We start from the raw sequence: 19,756 nt of genomic DNA on the forward strand, positions 1-19,756 counted from the left end.
TATCAAGGGAAAAATTCTAAATTTATTATTTAACTAGTAAATTAAGTTTCTTTGTTTTCAGAATTATTTACTGTTCCTTTTACTATTTTTCATTGATATTTCTTTGTTTTATTTAAATTAAGAATAAAGAATAATAATGCAAGTAATGGCTTAGATGCATGTAGTTTTTCTCCAAATTAAAAAAAATAAATTATTACAATACTGTGTGCTTTTGCTGGCTTTGTGTGCTTTTTTGTTTCTCTATTTAAATTTTGCATAAAAAAACGACATCGAGATATTTTAAATCAAAACAATTTACGTATTAAAGATAACAATAATTTAATGATGTGGTAGACTGAGTTTTATTGCTAGTTCTCTTTTAAAAAGAATTTATTTTGATTGGTTTCGCTTTTATAACTATAGGATTAAAGAATAAACAAATTGTTATGTACTCCTTCTTCATTTTTCCACATTTAAATCATGATACAGACTTGGCCCAATAATTTTGTTAGTGACTATGTTTTTTTTTTTTTTTTCTTTGACAGCATATTTGATGTTTGTACCTACTTTGTATTTAATTTTATTCAGAAAAACTTATCTTCAAATCTGCTACACAAAAAAAGTTTGAAAAAACGACAAACGAAACATGGACAAAAATCTAATGCAAGACTTGATAGCACGTACTTACTCTTATGTAAAAAGTTTCTTGGAATTATATATATAAGCTTTCAAAGAATCCATACAATAATTTTTTTATTAAGTAAAAAAAAAAAATAATATAAAATATGGTTAAGAGTAACATAACACCTTTTTAAATGGTTTTGACGTCCAAACGAAGTATGCCATTTAATAAATTGTGTAACGGAGAATTTTTGAAAACAAAATTTTCAACTTAAAATTTTCAAAAAAAAAAAAAATGGTAATCGACAGTCGACACTTAAAAACAGAATTTCAAAGCAATTCATTCATACGTTTCTTTTTCGTAATTTTTTTTTTAGATTAGAATTACTGAAAAGTTTTTATACAATTTTTGTGTCATTGAAATCCGTCTTATTGCTTACGAGAAAATCAGACACCAAGAAAAAGTTTTTTTTATTGTATTTCAAAAGTAGATACCTACGACCTTATTTATACATATTTTTTTTTTAAATCATTAGCTTTTCCGTAAAAAAATAAAATTTTAGTTTTCCCTCACAAATAACTCTTAACTATACTTTTAATCAAAATTTAAAAAAAAAAAAATAATCAAGCTTCCTTCAAAAAATCAATTTTTCAAAAAATAAAAAAATATTTTTTTTTTAATCCAAAAATTGTTTAAAAATTATGATAATATCAATCTATAGCTAGTTAAACGGTATTGTAGTTTTCGGTAATGCTGTTTACAGTTTACGAGAAAGTAAAGTCTCTCATGTAGTTTAGGCAGTAGCACAAGATATCGCGCCCTTTACTTCAATTTTCCGTAAGCGAAAAAAAAAAAAATAATGAATTATGGGCAACAATTAATTTTTTATTCTGTTCAATACTGAGAAAGAAAAGGAAAAATTTCATTTTTTTTTTTTAATTGTATCAACAATTTCTCAAGAACACATACAAACCAACATCATTGTTTCAAATAAGACCTAGGCAAAAAGTAAGTGTCAAAAGTGTTGTCCTCGCTGAAAAACAGTGAATGCACAAAAAATGATATTTATATTACCTACAACTTTGGTTAAGTAACTTATTCGGTGAAGCCAATAGTTTAGTAGATATAGACAAATCACAACAAAAACATTACTGTTAAAAAAAGAGCCAAGTTCTCCTATGTTGAAATTATGCTGGTACAAAAAGTACTGAGATGTAAAAGTGTACCAAGTTCTAAAGTTTGGGTTCAAATTCGTATCAATAAAATTTTGATTGTTCTCTTGACAATTTTTCTTAATTATCGATTTTTAAAGTTATTTCAAAAATTGCCAAGTAAACAATCAAAATTTTATTGATACGAATTTGAACCCAAACTTTAGAACTTGGTACACTTTTACATCTCAGTACTTTTTGTACCAGCATAATTTCAACATAGGAGAACTTGGCTCTTTTTTTAACAGTAATGTTTTTGTTGTGATTTCACTACTTTTTGCAAGGTATGGCTGTAGAATATAAAATCTCTATATTTGATGAAAATTCAGTGAAAATGGGTGGTTGCCACGCCCCCTGCCTGAAATTCTCAAACTTTAAATTTTTTCCTTTGTGTAAACTACCAGCTCCAACATTCTACCAAATTTCAAGATTCTACGACAATCAGAAGTGCTCTATAATATTTGATGAAAATTCAGCGGGAATGCCGGTTGCCACGCCCCCTGGCTGAAATTCTCAAATTTAAAATTTTTTCCTTTGTATAAACTACCAGCTCTACCATTCTACCAAATTTCAAGATTCTACGACAATCAGAAGTGCTCTATAATAATTTATGAAAATTCAGCGGAAATGGGCGGTTGCCACGCCCCCTGGCTGAAATTCTCAAATTTTATATTTTTTCCTTTGTTGAACTACCAGCTCTACCATTCTACCAAGTTTCAAGATTCTACGACTATCAGAAGTGCTCTATAATATTTGGTGAAAATTCAGCGGAAATGGGCGGATGCCACGCCCCCTGGCTGAAATTCTCAAATTTTAAATTTTTTTCTTTGTATAAACTAGCAGCTCTACTATTCTACCAAATTTCAAGATTCTACGACAATCAGAAGTGCTCTATAATAATTTATGAAAATTCAGCGGAAATGGGCGGTTGCCACGCCCCCTGGCTGAAATTCTCAAATTTTAAATTTTTTCCTTTGTATAAACTACAAGCTCTACCATTCTACCAAGTTTCAAGATTCTACGACTATCAGAAGTGCTCTATAATATTTGGTGAAAATTCAGCGGAAATGGGCGGATGCCACGCCTCCTGGCTAAAATTCTCAAGTTTTAAATTTTTTCCTTTGTATGAACTACCAGCTCTACTATTCTACCAAATTTCAAGATTCTACGACAATCAGAAGTGCTCTATAATATTTGATGAAAATTCAGCGGGAATGCCGGTTGCCACGCCCCCTGGCTGAAATTCTCAAATTTAAAATTTTTTCCTTTGTATAAACTACCAGCTCTACCATTCTACCAAATTTCAAGATTCTACGACAATCAGAAGTGCTCTATAATAATTTATGAAAATTCAGCGGAAATGGGCGGTTGCCACGCCCCCTGGCTGAAATTCTCAAATTTTATATTTTTTCCTTTGTTGAACTACCAGCTCTACCATTCTACCAAGTTTCAAGATTCTACGACTATCAGAAGTGCTCTATAATATTTGGTGAAAATTCAGCGGAAATGGGCGGATGCCACGCCCCCTGGCTGAAATTCTCAAATTTTAAATTTTTTTCTTTGTATAAACTAGCAGCTCTACTATTCTACCAAATTTCAAGATTCTACGACAATCAGAAGTGCTCTATAATAATTTATGAAAATTCAGCGGAAATAGGCGGTTGCCACGCCCCCTGTCCAAAATTCTCAAATTTTAAATTTTTTCCTTTGTATAAACTACCAGCTCTACCATTCTACCAAGTTTCAAGATTCTACGACTATCAGAAGTGCTCTATAATATTTGGTGAAAATTCAGCGGAAATGGGCGGATGCCACGCCCCCTGGCTGAAATTCTCAAATTTTCGATTTTTTCCTTTGTATACACCACAAGTCCTATCACCGTGTAAAATTTCAAGTTTCTACGACATCGGGAAGTACTCCATAATTTTGATGATCTGTCAGTGAGTCAGTGAGTCAGTGAGTCAGTGAGTCAGTTACGGTTTTTGCGATTTTTGAAGCCCTATATCTCAGTAACTACTCATCGTAGGAGGCTGAAATTTTGTGAGGTGTTTGGTTTCGACCAGCTCAACAAATGTAGTGAGTTTGAAATTTCTAGCATCTTTGGTGTAGAAGTTAGAGGGGGGTCGAAAATGGCCTGAGTTGTTTCCTGTAAATAAGGGTGTAGTGCCAAAGTTGCTAGAGAACTTGGCTGGGCACTACCGTGCCCCTTGATTCGCGTTTTTCAAAATGGCGGATTTCGCCATGGGGTTAGCGTCCCGAGAACCAGGACTTAAGATTTTCTAATACCCTTCTTTCAGATTTTAAAAAATTAGCCTCCCTATATTTCGTTTCACAAAATGTCTGTTTTATTTACTAACTTTCCTGTACTTAGACTATAGTTTTCAGATCAATAACTTTCGACTCATACATCGCAGGACTTTTAAAAATATACCAAATTTATTGGAAATTTAATGGTCTGTAACTTTAACTGTTTAAAAAAATTATGTTTCTATTACCGGGAATAATAAAATCTTAAAAAAAAAACCGAAAAAAATAAATTAAAACAACATAACCTCAAAACTATTGCCCGCTCAGAATAATAATGTACCTATTACAAAGAAAAAGATAATTAAATTTCCAAGAACTTTGGTCTGATAACCATTTTTTCTAGGACAAATAGTTTTGGAGATAAAGAGCGATTCGCGTTTTTCAAAATGGCGGATTTCGCCAGGGGGTGGCGTCCCGAAAACCAGGACTTAAGCTTTTCTAATACCCCTCTTTCAGATATGAAAAATTCAGTCGTCCTATATTTCATTCCACAATATGCCTGTTTTTTTACTAACTTTCCTGTACTAATATAGATTATGTGTAAGTGTAAACTCTATTGTCGCTAACGATTAAGTCGCTTACAATAAATTTACGGGAAAGGTTTGATATATTCAGAACGACAGACTGATAGAAAGATTGACAAACAGATGGGCAGAATTTCGAGACCAACTTTATTTTCTTAGGACCAATATTAAAATACTTTGACACTTTTATCTATTTTCTGAAAGCTTCAAATTATGTAAATTAAAGAGCAAAAAATGTTTTAAATCTATTTTCATAGTATTATAGGGCAATTTTATGAATCGAAAAAACAAAATTGAACTTAAGACAACAATTAGACAAGGCTTTGCAAAGATAGAGAAAGCGGCTCTAGCTTTTTTGAACATTTTTATTCTAAAAATTCATCTTTATAAAAGGAATTAAAATACATTCCCTTTTCGGAGCTCAAAATGATGTTTTTTTTTTTTTCGAAGAATAAATTTTTTTTTTATTTTTAATATCTACCAAATTTGTATACAAAAAGATTTAATTTTTTTTTTTCAATCGATTAACTCAAGGGTAACTTCTTTCTCAACTTATTACCTAGAAACAATTAGATATTAATGACCACTCACTTAAGCCTCTCAAATATCCCAAATTACTTAAATAGAAAATTAACTATCATAATAATTTCTAAACTGTTCTTTTTTTGTTGAACCCTAACATTTCGATATAACCAAAAATGAAAGAAATTATTGCTATAGGTACCCAGCAGAACTAGAACGAGTATGTCTATACTCAATTGTACACTATAATAAATGCATTCTCTTATTGTGATGTTTATGTCCATTTGTAATGAATAACTCAATTTATAGCTAGTAAAAGTGTCAATTAAGTGTCATTATAGCTTGTTACACGTGCGTAAAATAAACGGTCTCAATCTAATGTAGGTAAAGTATACAACTAAACACACCCACACCTCCCCTCTCGATAATAATAATGGATTGCTACTTGGATATGGATAGCTATGATATGGCAAACAAAAGGCAGTCATTGTCCTCTTAAAATATATACATAAATAGTAAAAACCGTCCAGGCGCGTAGGCAATATCTCTATGTGCGTTTATATTCATATAAGCAAAAGGTAAAGTTACCTATAATTTTTTTTTTTTGTTCATACACACAAAAACGTTAAAAACGTTTCCTCAGTCAGTCTCCGCCCGTCATCATAGATCAATATTATGGTGTTTTTTTCGATTTATTTCAACTCAAATGTTCTCGCAAATGGCCACTTAAACATTTTCAGGCCCGTAAAACAGGCAATAAAATAAATACGACAAAGTGTACCTCAATCTACCCCCACAACAAACACAAAGGGAGGGTGTCCTTTTTTCCAATTCGAGGGTGATGAAAATGTGTGTCATATGTATATTATATGTTTTTCGAAAGAGCTCCCGGTCCTGGGGGCTGTAAAAACAAAACAAAACGAAAAAAAAAAAAAAAAACTTAACCGTGTTCATTTTTATGGCCACTTAAATCTGGCACAAAGAAAAGTTGACACCTCAAAGCATTAAAACATGGCCTCTGATGTCCATCCGATCAGAGATATGTCACAGTCACAGAGGGTATACTTTTTTTTGTTTGTGTTTCTTTTATTTTTATTATTTTTATATTTTTTTGCTAATTCAAATAATAGTGTCACGATATTAGCATTTTGGGAGTGAACTTTTGGCTGGGTTATCACTATGGCGGCAGTATCCATAAAAAAGAGACATAAAACTCTGCTCAGTGAAATAAATTAAATTAACGATGTCCTCGCAATTAATTTTCATGTGAAAATAAGTATAGAGATGGGCAAAGGAATAACGTGGAGTAACTATTACAACATTGTTGCCAGTTTTGGCAGTAATCAGATTGCTTTTGTCAAAGTAATTCCTTTGGATGGTCGCTAGTAGAGATATATAATAGCAATTTTATTTCATTTTCAATTAAATTAATTATTAATCGTAAGCTTTTACCTGCATGCCTTTATACAAATAATGTGTCTTTGTAGGTATGTTATGGGTAATGAGTTATAACTGTGTGTGATGATTATAACGACAAATAATTGGCATTTAAAGTTTAAATTACAAACAAAAAATTATAGATATGGAAAATAAAATATTTCTGTTTTTTTTTTTTGTATCCTTTTCCCTTAAGTTGATTTGAATTAATTGAATCATTAATTATGGAAATTACATTTTGATTTTTCATCACGCAAATTATTTTTTTGGATATAAATTTAATGGAAATGGTATCCAAATTAAATAAAACAAATAATGTGATTTTCGCATCCAGTATTTTGTAGGGGCTTAGAAAACATACGATTTTTTTTTTTTTTTTTTTTTTTGAGTTAAATGGAAAATTATGTTTTAATTAAATTTTAACTGGATTAAATGCAGGTTTCATTTCATACCGAAATTTAATCTCGTGTGTTTTGATTTGGAAAAATGTGATAAATGATTACCAGTGGTTATTTGACAATTTATTTTTAAAAATATAAATTTATGGAATAGGCATAAAATAATGAAAAAAAAAAAAATAATAAAATTAGTTGAAAAATTGCCTTTATTTAGAAACTCAATTCAATTAAGGGCATTCTAAAATGTCACTGTAAATTGTTTTTTATTTTCTTCAAGTTGTTATGTTCTTTCTTAAGATTTAACGAAATTTTGAATTTGTTGAAAAAGTAATAACACATATACTTTTCAAAAATACCTTCGTTTACAACACATTTAATGGTATTTTATTTTCCAACTTTTTTTGCTTGAAATCAGACACACATAATTCAAACTGTATATGTTACTTAATCATAATATCGTTGATTATACCAGAACGAATAAAAAACTTGAAAATAATCCAAATTTGTTTTGGAAAATCAATTTTATTTTTGACGTATGTATGCAACCATTCACTATAAACTTCATTATGTAGCATTTTTTTTATTCGGAGGGGCTTTACACTAATTTTGTATAACCTACTTTTTTATATACAATTTTCAGAAAAAATTAATTTTCTTAAAAAAAATTTGTGATTGGAACAAAATGTTTTATAAAGTAACTTTATAACTACCTACTAAAAAAAACAATTCAAAAAAATCTTTACCGATCTGGTTTTTGGAAATCTTATTTTCCTTAAATCAATTGAAATTAAATTAATTTTTTTATAAATAAGAAATTCTGTTGTTCAACCATTTATGTATTTCCAATTTTTATTTAGGAATCGACTTTTTATTTTAGGAAATAAAGTTTTGAAAAACTAAATTTTAGTTGAAATGTTTTTTTTTTGTACTATCAAATAATTTTTTTTTTTTTTCAAACTTTGTGTTATAGGTACCAACTTAAAAAAAAAAAAACAATGATTCTTTTCTCTGAAAACGCATCTTAATACCTAAAAGTAATCAATTAGCGTTCAAACTTAAAGTAGTAAGATTTATTATTATTCTGGGGCCCAATTCCGAGTGAATTCTTCTGTGCACACTGTAGACGAAAATACGTGTAAATTGCCTTAAGAACAAGGCAGAGAAAAACTCACACAGAAAAAATCACTCTTGCGGAATTGGACCCCTGTCTTTTTTTAATAGGTACACGTACCACCTATACGCTGATTGAAAAATCCAAAATACTGGTTTTGGTTATAGGCTTTTTTTGTGGAATTTATGTAGGTAATGCCGTTCTTCAGAAATGTTTATTTGACACACTACAAAATAAAAAAAAAATTATCAACCCGTGTTCAAAAAACTAATATTTGAAAATAATTTTTCTTAATTTTTTTTTTTAAACGAATCTGCATGAAAATTTTCGTTGAAATTAGTAAAATCATTTAGCAGAAAATCAGAAGTCAAGAAAGCAGTTCTATGACAAATTCCGTTAGTTATGATTCAAATTTGTTTTTATTATTTAATGTAGGACTTTATTAACAAAAGTCTATAAATTTTCTTCAGTAAAAATTGTTATAGCCGTTTTTGATAAAAACAATATTTTCTATTTTGATCATAACAATAGACACCGTTAATTTTGGTCCAAAAATAAAACTCCAATATATCTCCTGTAAGAAATCACGAAAATCTCTTAACTACGAAGTTTGAACAACACTTGTTTCAATGATTTTGAGCTCCAAATGAAGTTACAGATTTCATTCATGAAGCAAATAGATAGAGCCTTTTTTTTAATATAAATATTTTTGTATACATTAAATTTAAGTCAATACTTAAAAAATTAATATTTTACACTCAAAAACAAAATCTAGAAAAGGGCTTATAAACGCATGTTCAGGAAATTTCTTCACATTTTTTTTTTCTAATTTAAAAATTTAAAACTGTGTTTTTTTTTCAAAAATTTATATAAGAAAATAATATTAACTAAGTGCAAATGGAAAAACCAGTTGTCTGTAAAGTCGGTTAACGTACGATTACTTTCCTCTATAGGAAATTACTCAAGATTTTTTTTAAATTTTTTCAAAAATATTTTTTTGAATTAAGAAAAAATATTTTTCTATGAAAGTAACTTTGTTGTACTGAAAATACCTACTTATAGAAAATTTATCCATAGATAATGTCAATGATGAAGAAGCCAGAAAAAAATATTTTCTAGTACTTAAAAATTTTGATAATGTAAACTGAAACAGGTATTCCCCAAAATTGTTTAAAAAAATTGTTTGAGCTGACACATGTAAATCAGTGGTGAAGCCTGTTGCTCATAAAAGAAGGACACATATCATATGTAGTATAAGAGGACTCAACTTTGATCATCATAATATTATGTCCTTGAATAGACAATTTTCAAAAGAAATCCCATAGACTTTCTACATATCTATGGTTCTTGGACTGTTTTCCAATATTTTGGGGAAAATGTAGATTAAGAAAGTTAAGATAAGAAGCAAAATATTAATTTCTAAGGAACTTTGCTTAAATATTAAAATCATTCACCTGTAGAATGTATGGATATTGTTCTGTTCTGGTTTAAACTTTTGATTTAGGTTACTATGGCTTGTCCAATAACTCCCAGAAATTGTAGTGTGTCCCAGACATTTAGCATATTTCCAAAGAATTCAGGTTAAAACACAATAAATTTTTGTTTCTCCTTTAATTAACTTGAACCTCTCATAAATAGTTTCAAAGATAAAAATAAAATTCATTCATTTTCCTAATCGAGTTTCTAAAGCGAAATATAAATTCACCATAACGAGTTTGTATATAGAAAATGAACGCACCATACAAAAATAAATAATTTGTCAAAGCCAAAGAAATATATAACACAGCCAACTTAATTCCCAAACAAAACACAAAAAATGAGAACGAAAAAAAAAATGAATTACAAAAAACGAAAAAAAAAAATAATAAACCAGGACAGTCTACAAAATACACTCCAATACACAAATCAACGCCTTAAAGAACTTCCAGTGTGCTGCTCTTGGCAGAGAAATATACCAAAAAAAAAAAAAGTCTATAGGCCCAGACATTTCTCTCCGATACTTATAGATGGTACCTATACTCCTACATATTTATATTAAAAAAAAGTATTTTTGTATAGGTTAGGTAGGTATGTATATTCATAGATGTGTATATATTTGTACAACTGTAAACCTAATAATCATCAATCTTTTAGAGACCAACAAACAAGAAAAATTGCCAAAAAAAATACTATGCCTCGTGCTCTGCATAGGGAGTACAGACCAAAACCATTATCTACCCCTCCTTCATAGAATGCCGACCTCCCGCAAGCTTAAATAAAGGTTCATACTGAATCTACACTATACCCAACTCCTACTAAACCTACCCGGAGACATTCAAAGAAATATAATTTATATAAGTCACATAAATTCCTTCCATTCCACAGGACAAAAGGAATTTCTTTCGTTTTTCATGAGGATTTTTTTTTTTTTATTTTGTTTCATTATCCGATTCGACACACCAAACAAGGATCATATATAAAAGAAAAAATTAGCTTTACACTAACTATGTACCCACCTTATTCACTAACTTTGCTCTTTCTCCTGCTGACTTGGTTCAATAGCTAAATGTGATACACACACACTTTGATCCGTTTTTTTTTTTTTTTTTGTTCGTCCTTTTTTATTTTTAGTTTAAATCCTTGAACATCAAATGCAGGTTAAGATGCATGCATCCTTTTTTTTTTCTTGAAATTCAACTTTCTATCGTAACGTAACCCGACCTTCACACGGTTTTCCAAGAAAGGACACACATGGGAATTAGCATATTCTCTCTTTATTATAGAAACAGAACGCGCTGTTCTAGTTCAAGCCTTTTTCATGCCCATCACGAAAAAATTTGTACTTTGATAATAATTTTTTTTTTTTTCAAAGGACCTTTTTGCTCTCTATCAACAACTGCTAACTATACCAACACACAAGAAAATCAAACCTTCGTTAGTTAGGACCTTGAATTAATTCATGAGATCTTTATACCAAAGGGATTGGTTCTATTTAGGTAATAAACAACACGCAAAATTCCAAGGCTTATTCACACACATGTACGTGGGCGTTGTGTTGGCATATAAAAGGACATATTTTTACACAGGTGTATTATGTACACTGCCACTACTTGTCCTGCCAGCCAAAAACGTCCGCGTAACTAACCCGAAACCGAAGAAGAAAAATTATTATGCTGGACTAAGTTAAACCACATAAAATGCCAGCTTACTTTCTTTCTCACAGCTTGTGTATATATCCTTTTTGGTCGAAAAAAAAATATATATATATATATATTAAGGACACGGAACCAACACTCCCGACTACCGGAGTAGCAGCACAAAAACGAAAAAGTGACTTTTTACGACGAAGCCACTATGACTATACCATACGAAGACCTTATGAACGACGACGACAATGAATACTTCGACTATACGAATAACGACAACGTCGACAAGGACTCTAAAGGACGACGAAAAAATTTGTGACACAGATTTTGTTGTACTATAAGCAGGATATCAGGCCAGGCAGGCAGGCAGGATATAAGGTAAGAGTGGGTTTTGTGGGATGGTTTTGTTAAATTTTTCCCAAAGGTATGCAATTATTGCTTTCTTTTTTTTTTTGGCCAACAAAAGGACCTTACACAGGAACAACAACAAAAAATACTCGATGATGAGAAAGAGAAAAAAAAAATATCGAAACAATTCCAAGGACAAACAGGATGAAATAAATATTTCAGCTATTCACAAGGATCAGCACTAAATTTTATTTTCTTTCTATTTTTTATTTTTTTCGTAATTTGTTGTTGTTGTATATCGGTGGCAGCTTGTGACAAGATGTTTTTTTTTTGTTTCTTCTTCTCTTACTTTTGTGGATTTTACAGAAGAAATTCTTTTTGAAACTTTTTGATTTTTCTCAGAAACCAAAAAAAAAAAAAAACGGTTCGGGCGTAAGGATACCTACGCACCCACTATTCTTAAAACTTCACCGACGACGACGACTTTGAAACAAAAAAGAAGACAAAGTCACAAGTTAAGTAACTTTTGTCTAAAGTAACTTTCCACAGATTTTTTTTTATTATTTCTGTGGTAACCACAGGATTTTTTTATTTTTTTTATTTTTGAAAAGAAAAATCTGACTTTTTGGTTGTTTATGAAAACATGCGACGCTAAAATAATGCCGTCCGTCCGTTTAACGGTTACGAAATAGACTGACTTTTGAACTCACCTTGCAGGATAGTAGTAGACATTTTTGTTGGTTTTCTTTGCTAAAAAGGGGGTTTGGGTTTGCCTGTTTGTTGGCTGTTTTGTCCTAGGTTATAATTTTGGTGGTAATGTCAAAGTTTTGGTATTAAGGATGGCAATCGAGAAGCTTTTTTAAGGCATTTGAGTGAAATATTTTGAGTTTGTGGTGAATTTTTTATTGCGCATGACAATGCTCTGGAGAGCAGAGGAAGAAAAAAACATCGCAAGAGTAGGATAATCTTTGTATAGAATTTTGGTTATAGGAGCCCACGTAGAAATTTGATCCTTGTTCGAAAAATTAGTTATTCTCTGGAACTTAGGGAGACAAGTTGTATCTTATTAGTTTGCTCTGAACGCTAGTTAGAATGTGTATCCATGACAAATAAAAGACTGTTGCTTTTTCTGGTTTAAAGTAGATATTTTGGACATGGAGTCATTTTTGCTACAAACATTTTTTTTTGTGTTCTTAGAGATAGCTATTTTCCATCAAAATATTTTTTTTTAATTTAAAAATGCGGAGGGGTATTATGAATTAAAAGAAAGGTCTTCTTAAATTCTATTTAAAAATTAAGACCAAAAGTTAATTTGATAAATAAATAAAACTAAAGAGAGGAATATGTACTAACTGTTAATATGAAGCTTCCGGTTGTATGTTAACTTTTTTAATCTTTGTATGGAAAATATGTTACGCATACACCACAGTGACTCGAAAATAATCATTTAATTTGTCACTTGAATGAATTTTTGTCTAGGAAAATTTTTTCTAGCTAAATTCAACAGGAAGTCGAAGACTCTTATAGGCTTATAAGGTTTTTCAAATTAATGTATCGCACGTTGAGACGGATAGTGTCACATCTCAAATACATGATTTTTCAGGAGAAGTAATATAAGCAATTTAACTTCTGCTCTCTAGTGGTTGAGATTTGCAATTAGAGATATATCATTTGGTACAAATTAAGATCTTGACCTTGTGAACTCGAATACCGACTTAATTTCAAATCCTTTAAGTCTCAACGAGCGATATTCATATTTTTTTTTGTATTACTTTTTTTGTATGCTTGTTTTAATAAAACATGCTTGTTTTAATAAACCCAAAACATATCCTGACTTAACCCCTGGTCCTAGAAATATCATTTATGCCTTTTTTGTGTTTGAAGTCAATTTATGAGAAAATCGAAAATCCTTAAATTAAAGTATTTATTTAATTACTGACGTTTGTAAAAAAAGATGCTTCACCTAAGTGAAAATTACTGAATATCTTCGTTTTATTATTTAAAATCAACAGCTTTTTGATATACCTTACTTATACCAAGTGATTCAGGACGAATGGGCCAAAAATTTAGAGCATGTTAGTAGGGTCGAGACAAGAACAAAATCGTATGGGAGGGGGGCCTGTTCTAATTTTCGAGTTTTCTAATAAAATTGATGTAATTTGGAAAAAAAAATTACTAAAAATTAGCGGTTAGACCTACAATGCTATATACCTTTTTGTAAAGCCAAAAATCTTATTTTTATTTAATTTTTTTATGATTAATTTTCAAAGTCAATCTAAAGTCGTGAGCCAGATCAGATCATTGTTTTTATTATCTTTACAACAAAAGCAGGATTTTGTTTTGTTATTGTTTCGCAAATAAATACAATGATCTGATCTGGATCACAAGGAAAATAAAACACAGCTAATATTAAAGTTTTTTATTGCCGTACTGCAGCGTTCTGTTTTTTTTTTTTTTAATTCTTAAGATCCGAATCAGGAAAATGAAGTAAAAAGTGTATCGAATTGTACTGTTTGAACTTTTACATTCTATTCTTTAAGCTTAAAGAATAGTAGGTACATAATGTTACTGAAGCAAAACGAAATTATTCCTACAAAACCAGCACAAAAAATTCAAAAAGTAAATTTTTGCTATGCTTTTGGTTGCATTTTTCGCAGCTTGACCAACGAAATTCTTACTTGTGCTAGAATATTTGGAGAGTTTTAAGTCATTTGTCACTCACATTTAATAGACAATGATGTTTCTTAAATTAAAGAAACAAGTCCATTTGAAGCTTATAGATGCAAGTCAGTTTCAACTTGTTCACAGCTTTCTAGAAAGTTAGCAAAAATTAATATTTTTGATTTTTCGCTATCAAAAAAAAATTTCAGGGTTATGCTTGTTGTCTAAGCATCCAGATCTTGCCATTTCAGACAACCATTTAACGAACCGCAAAACTTATCGTTTGTATGTAATATCGTTAGGACCATTTTTGTTCGGAAGTTTTTGTTTCATTTTTTTAATACTCCTGTGAAGCAAGTGAAATATGAATTTTAACACTGGCTTGCAAGGGTTTTGTTGCCGACATAAAAATATACTTTTCTAAAGATTTTCGGTGTGCTGAACTCGAATCTGAAGTTAGAAAAAAATAATTAGCTCCCGTTTTTGAAACATTACCGTTAGAAAATGCAAAAAAACGTTTTTTTTAGTACTTCGGACCTTATTATTTTTTTAAGGAAAATTGATTTAGTTAGTAACGGTTTCTAAAAGAACTGTTTTCCATATTTCAAAACCTGTTTAAATCTTTTCAATATATCTTTTTTATTGCCCGAGATATCTTAAAATGAAGTAAATGGGTTTGGCTTCATATAAAAAAGCATATAAAATTTCAAATGAGGATATCTCGAACAGTTAAAAAGATATCAGAAAAATTTAAACAGATCTAGAAAGCTAGAAAATAATTCTTATATAAACCGTAACTAAATAGGCTCAAACAATTTTTGAATTCGGACTCGAGTTCAGCACACAGAAAACCTTCAGAAAGGTATATTTTTGTTTTGGCAACAAAAAAAAAGTTTAATTTTGTTAACCAGTGTAATTAAATGTTTTATACATATTTTTCAATCAATTTCTAACTTTTAAGCAAGCTTTTCATGAAACTAAATCCAGGATATGGCCTTGTCTTGCATCTACCACAGATGTAAGAAGATTTAGCTGAACTTATCATTTATTTAGTATTTTCCTAGTATAAAAATGTCCTTAAAATTTCTTTTAATGTTGAATATAATACAAAACAAATTATGTTTAAAGTTGTAATAATATTAAGTTAAGTGTATTTACAAAGATACCATGTATGTGTTCCCCTCCCGAAATCAATAAATCTAACCAATTTAATACCCAACCATATCAAACTATAAATCGTGTTTTAAATGGTTCTTGTTGATTAAATTAATTATTTTGTCATTACAAACACTTTACCAAAGTGCCTATACCCACCTCACAAATACAACAAAGTTCACTGAAGTTTTCAACATTAACAAAACTATGGCCCATGTCAATAGTTTGTTAATTAATTCAACATTTCATTAATTGTTAGAAATTTCAACTAATTGCTATTAATATAATAATATGGACCTTTGATCGTAAAGCAAATTACATTTTACCCCCATCATCATCAACTCATTATAATCGTGTCCAAGAGAGTTTGGTCAGCCTCACACAAAACCACCGCATACAAAATAATATTGTTCAACCAAAAAATTTTCCACTATAACTTTCTCATCCCTCTATAATCTATAACAAAACCCATAGTTTATTATTAACGAACATACTCGTAGTTGTACATATAAAAATACATAAATCAGATCCTAGCAGTTTTGGGGTAAGGGTGCCAGAAAAAAAAAAAAACAAACCCCAAACAAATCAATAACACAACACACAAGGCAATGAAAATAAATACCTACCAGTATTACTTTCACATTTCACCAAAATTAAGTCGCATAATATACACTTAGAGAAAATGTTTTAAGAAAAAATTCAACTCAAAATTTTCAGACTTTCCTTTTCAGTTTTAAAATCAAACAAAGTATTATTTTGACTGTCGTAACCATATTGAAAGAAAATGCAAAAAAGCTCCGATAAAGTGCCCATATTATTTCCCGTCGTATACGAGTAGAAACAAATTTAACCCAACTTTTTTGTCCAGTGTATCGTATATAGAACACGTAAACAGTCATGCATTTGACAAGGGTAAAACTAAAACGGGTGGGAGAAGTCTGCTTTCGAGAGCTATAATTTCGAAAAATAACTGTTCATAATTACAAATGTCCGTGTGATACAGAATCGATTAACCAAAAATCAAAACACTATACTTTGGAAAAATATTAGTTGTCCCCCCGTTTTACCGGCGAAATGTTGTTGCTCTGTCACTGTTATTATACCACACAAAACATTGTAGCTGAAGTTGATTGTTTTTTTTTTTTTTGTTCTTTTGTTTTTTTTTTTTTGAAATGTAAGTTAGTCGCCTTTGAGAAGTGGGAGGACTCCTTGATACTGAAAAAAAATCATACTTACACTTTGAAACAATACAATGACGTCATTTTAATTGGTGACAAATGTAGTTCCAGTTTAATGGTTAGTGTTCTCTAAATAAGAACTATAACTAAATTTGAATGAAAATTAATTAAGACTCAAAGGAGACACGCGACACCAAATTCACATTGTTTTGTTTTGATAATTGTTTTTGTAGAAATGTTTTAATGAAAAATTAATTAATTTATCGCACTCGATGGATTTGGAGGAAATTTTTGAAAATGTACTTTTTTTAGGCAAGAGAACCTTGATTTTTTCGCGAAAATCCGAAAAAATTAAATTTTATTTTTTCTCCCTAAATGCATAGGCCAGATTACTGTGATCTCATATCTGTGAACCAAACCTTATTTCGAGTTTTTGATCGGAAAATATCTGCGTCCGAATGTGAAAAAAATAAACATTTAAATATTTCGATTGTAAATAAATCAGCAACCAGACCTCCAAAAAACTTTTGGTTTTCAGCTATGAATAGAACTTTAAGAGACCTTTCTTTTGATATCTCACTCGATGGATTCGGAGGAAATTTTTGAAAATGTACTTTTTTTAGGCAAGAGGTTAACCTTGATTTTTTCGCGAAAATCCGAAAAAAAATAAAATTTTATTTTTTCTCCCTAAATGCATAGGCCTGATTACTGTGATCTCATATCTGTGAACCAAACCTTATTTCGAGTTTTTGATCGGAAAATATCTGCGTCCGAATGTGAAAAAAATAAACATTTAAATATTTCGATTGTAAATAAATCAGCAACCAGACCTCCAAAAAACTTTTGGTTTTCAGCTATAAATAGAACTTTAAGAGACCTTTCTTTTGATATCTCACTCGATGGATTCGGAGGAAATTTTTGAAAATGTACTTTTTTTAGGCAAGAGGTTAACCTTGATTTTTTCGCGAAAATCCGAAAAAAAAATAAAATTTTATTTTTTCTCCCTAAATGCATAGGCCTGATTACTGTGATCTCATATCTGTGAACCAAACCTTATTTCGAGTTTTTGATTGGAAAATATCTGCGTCCGAATGTGAAAAAAATATAAATTTAAATATTTCGATTGTAAATAAATCAGCAACCAGACCTCCAAAAAACTTTTGGTTTTCAGCTATGAATAGAACTTTAAGAGACCTTTCTTTTGATATCTCACTCGATGGATTCGGAGGAAATTTTTGAAAATCTACTTTTTTCAGGCAAGGGGTTAACCTTGATTTTTTCGCGAAAATCCGACAAAAATAAAATTTTATATTTTCTCCCTAAATGCATAGGCCTGATTACTGTGATCTCATATCTGTGAACCAAACCTTATTTCGAGTTTTTGATCGGAAAATATCTGCGTCCGAATGTGAAAAAAATAAACATTTAAATATTTCGATTGTAAATAAATCAGCAACCAGACCTCCAAAAAACTTTTGGTTTTCAGCTATAAATAGAACTTTAAGAGACCTTTCTTTTGATATCTCACTCGATGGATTCGGAGGAAATTTTTGAAAATGTACTTTTTTTAGGCAAGAGGTTAACCTTGATTTTTTCGCGAAAATCCGAAAAAAAAATAAAATTTTATTTTTTCTCCCTAAATGCATAGGCCTGATTACTGTGATCTCATATCTGTGAACCAAACCTTATTTCGAGTTTTTGATTGGAAAATATCTGCGTCCGAATGTGAAAAAAATATAAATTTAAATATTTCGATTGTAAATAAATCAGCAACCAGACCTCCAAAAAACTTTTGGTTTTCAGCTATGAATAGAACTTTAAGAGACCTTTCTTTTGATATCTCACTCGATGGATTCGGAGGAAATTTTTGAAAATGTACTTTTTTAGGCAAGGGGTTAACCTTGATTTTTTCACGAAAATCCGAAAAAAATAAAATTTAATTTTTTCTCCCTAAATGCATAGGCCTGATTACTGTGATCTCATATCTGTGAACCAAACCTTATTTCGAGTTTTTGATCGGAAAATATCTGCGTCCGAATGTGAAAAAAATATAAATTTAAATATTTCGATTGTAAATAAATCAGCAACCAGACCTCCAAAAAACTTTTGGTTTTCAGCTATGAATAGAACTTTAAGAGACATTTCTTTTGATATATCACTCGATGGATTCAGAGGAAATTTTTGAAAATGTACTTTTTTTAGGCAAGAGGTTACCTTGATTTTTTCGCGAAAATCCGAAAAAAATAAAATTTTATTTTTTCTCCCTAAATGCATAGGCCTGATTACTGTGATCTCATATCTGTGAACCAAACCTTATTTCGAGTTTTTGATTGGAAAATATCTGCGTCCGAATGTGAAAAAAATATAAATTTAAATATTTCGATTGTAAATAAATCAACAACCAGACCTCCAAAAAACTTTTGGTTTTCAGCTATGAATAGAACTTTATGATACCTTTCTTTTGATATCTCACTCGATGGATTCAGAGGAAATTTTTGAAAATGTACTTTTTTTAGGAAAGGTGTTAACTTTGATTTTTTCGCGAAAATCCGAAAAAAATAAAGTTTCATTTTTTCTCCCTAAATGCATAGGCCTGATTACTGTGATCTCATATCTGTGAACCAAACCTTATTTCGAGTTTTTGATCGGAAAATATCTGCGTCCGAATGTGAAAAAAATATAAATTTAAATATTTCGATTGTAAATAAATCAACAACCAGACCTCCAAAAAACTTTTGGTTTTCAGCTATGAATAGAACTTTAAGAGACCTTTCTTTTGATATCTCACTCGATGGATTTTAAGTTTTTGATCGTTCGAATGTTGAAAAAAAATAAACATTTAAATATTTCGATTGTAAATAAATCAGCAACCAGACCTCCAAAAAACTTTTGGTTTTCAGCTATGAATAGAACTTTAAGAGACCTTTCTTTTGATATCTCACTCGATGGATTCGGAGGAAATTTTTGAAAATCTACTTTTTTCAGGCAAGGGGTTAACCTTGATTTTTTCGCGAAAATCCGACAAAAATAAAATTTTATATTTTCTCCCTAAATGCATAGGCCTGATTACTGTGATCTCATATCTGTGAACCAAACCTTATTTCGAGTTTTTGATCGGAAAATATCTGCGTCCGAATGTGAAAAAAATATAAATTTAAATATTTCGATTGTAAATAAA

General features: G+C 30.1%; 1 protein-coding gene across 2 annotated transcripts in view; it reads right to left on the minus strand.

Annotated features, from left to right (window-relative positions):
• Positions 1–12,286, minus strand: part of LOC129912198 (uncharacterized) — a 254,318-nt gene extending 242,032 nt beyond the window's left edge. For both annotated transcript variants that reach the window (XM_055990344.1, XM_055990345.1), the window contains exon 1: positions 10,607–12,286. The gene's annotated coding sequence lies outside the window, so the exon portion shown is untranslated. The remainder of the gene's footprint in view (positions 1–10,606) is intronic.
• Positions 12,287–19,756: the final 7,470 nt, after the last annotated feature.

Source organism: Episyrphus balteatus, chromosome 2 (genome assembly GCF_945859705.1).
Source record: "Episyrphus balteatus chromosome 2, idEpiBalt1.1, whole genome shotgun sequence".
NCBI lineage: Eukaryota > Metazoa > Arthropoda > Insecta > Diptera > Syrphidae > Episyrphus > Episyrphus balteatus.